This window comes from Notothenia coriiceps, unplaced genomic scaffold (assembly GCF_000735185.1).
Source record: "Notothenia coriiceps isolate Sejong01 unplaced genomic scaffold, NC01 NC01_scaffold00010934, whole genome shotgun sequence".
Lineage (NCBI taxonomy): Eukaryota > Metazoa > Chordata > Actinopteri > Perciformes > Nototheniidae > Notothenia > Notothenia coriiceps.
In genome coordinates, this window is record NW_011343635.1 from 41928 (window position 1) to 44727 (window position 2800).

Below are 2800 nucleotides of genomic sequence, written 5' to 3' on the forward strand. Positions count from 1 at the left end.
CCCTGGTCCTTACGTACTGTGGGCGGTTGGTGAGGTAGTCCAGGATCCAGGAGGTGAGTTGGTGATCTGAGAGCTGCAGCTTGTCCCCCAGGAGCGGGGGCTACACACTACATACTGATATACACCTGAACATCAGCAGGAGAGGACTCTTTAAAGTAGAGACACTACATACTGATATACACCTGAACATCAGCAGGAGAGGACTCTTTAAAGTAGAGACAAACACTACATACTGATATACACCTGAAAATGAGCAGAATAGGGCCCCTTTAATGTCAAAGAAATGCAGTACAGAGGTGTGAACTCATTAAAGATCAACTAGGTGTCACACAAAAAGTGAAGTGTTGCATTTAAACTTTATATAGGTATATTTTCCCCGCTATGAGGCACATAACACAGGTGAGCGCGAAGAAATACAATCTAAAAAAGTATTTCCAGTTTCCTCAGAGCTTTAAGTTTTCCCGAGCTCCACCCACCCTAGTCTGAATAATCTGTATTGGCTCAATTATTCAGCAGCATTGCAACAGGGTGTTATGACTCACTGCAGGAGGCGGCAGGAAACAATTTGAAGCCGTCTGCTGCACCTCAGAGGGCTGCGTCGGATTTGTTTGGTTTCTTAAGAAGAGATCACAAACATTCATGCTCCCTGTTGCCGAATGACACTGTTTTACTCTTTTGGCACCACTAAGGTGGTGAAAGTGGAGGAGTTGTGTGCTTTGCCCCCAGGGTGAACACTCCTCTCACCACACAGATCCAGGCATGGTTTGATATCTCCCCTCCGCAGCTTTTGATCGTGCTGTGTAAGCAGTGTTATGAGAGGAGAGAAAGCCCTGCTGTGAATATGAGAACACAGAGCGCCTGTGTTTGTTAAACAACTGCAGAATGGGAGGAATTTCCAGTTTGATAATTACCCCGTGATTATCATTCTGTGCTTTGTATGCAGTACGTCTCATAGAAATGAACGCTGCTGCTGCAGAACTTTATGTAACTGATCACGTATTGTTCCAATGCAATTTTGATATCCTCTCCTTTCTGCACTGCTCACTTATTATTCCATGTGCTTGTAGGAAAGCTTCAGTTCAAATTATGCAGTGTTGTAATGATGTAGCAGTTGACAACATATACTATTAAAGGGGCCCTATTACTGTATGCTCATTTTCAGGTGTATATCAGTATGTAGTGTCTCTACTTTAAAGAGTCCTCTCTGCTGATGTTCAGGTGTATATCAGTATGTAGTGTCTCTACTTTAAAGAGTCCTCTCCTGCTGATGTTCAGGTGTATATCAGTATGTGGTGTCTCTACTTTAAAGAGTCCTCTCTGGCTCTGTTGTGATTGGTCACCGCTTGAAGATGTCCCGCCCCCTTAGCCTATAACGTGTAACGTGTTGGAGCGCTAGCCAATAGAAGTGTGAGTGTTACAGAGTGATGTCACTATGTTCGTTAGTAAACAAAGATGTCCAATGGAGGCTTGGTTTTTGCTCTCCTACATCTAGATTTAATGAACACTTTGCATTTTAGGACTATTTATGTAAACATGAATAATTACTATGAAAAATGAAAATAGTTAAAACTGCTTCCACTATACCCGAATACATCAAATGCTACTAAGTAATAGGTTGTCGAACATTCAATTATTTTATGTTTGCCTAAAATTTTTTTTTATAAAAAACTTATGACAACATTCCCACCAATATCTGAACCAATAATCACAATTAGTAATATATTCCAAGTAGTGGAGCGCTAATAGACGGATAACAACCGAACTCAGCGTGAGATTGAAGGTTAAAGCTGCAGATGGTGGGAATAATGTGTGGTGACTGACACACAGCGAGGTAACTCAAAGGTTTGAACAGGTCGGTGCGTCGGCTCAGAGGGAGAAATTCAATCAGGAGCTCTGAAGGGTTTTGTTTGAAAAAAACTGATTGCTAACACGTCATTCAATTTCACAGAGCGAGATCTGCAGGCTTTGGCTTTACCTCCTCTCAATTAACTGTTCATGAGAATACAAAGGAACAATAGACACATACAGGGCTCATTAATAATACAAATCATCGTGAAACTTATAGGGTTTCTACGATGAACATTTAGTAAAGAACACGGTTTTGTTTGGAGTACAGCATTTGGGGGTTGATGATCGCGCTGATAACGTGACATTAAAGTGAAAAATCGATTAAAAGAATTGCTGCACACTGCTGGAGCTCCAGTTTTACACTCGACATGAACGAGAAGCTTCTGTAAAAGACATAAAAATAAAAAGGGTGAAGAGAATCACACTGAGCTGATGCAGAACGCCCTCACCCCACGGACGATGCCCCCACCGGACACACAATATTCACAAAACTGTGTCTCAGGGCTTCTTAACATTTAACAACCTTACCAAACAGACAATATTAACTTATACTTCTGCAATCTGCACAAACTAGATATCATATGATTCCACAGATTCCAATGGTATAAGTATCATCACTGTGCGACCAGAACTCAGGGCAGCGAAAGCCAGCAAAGACAACACACAACTTCACTTTGCAGGGCCAAAACGGCAAATACGTCTTACCTTTGTGTTTTCTGATCAAAAGTTGTGTTCAATGTAGGCTGAACGATTAATCGATTTTAAATCGAAACTACATACTGATATACACCTGAACATCAGCAGGAGAGGACTCTTTAAAGTAGAGACACTACATACTGATATACACCTGAACATCAGCAGGAGAGGACTCTTTAAAGTAGAGACACTACATACTGATATACACCTGAACATCAGCAGGAGAGGACTCTTTAAAGCAGGAGAGGACTATTTA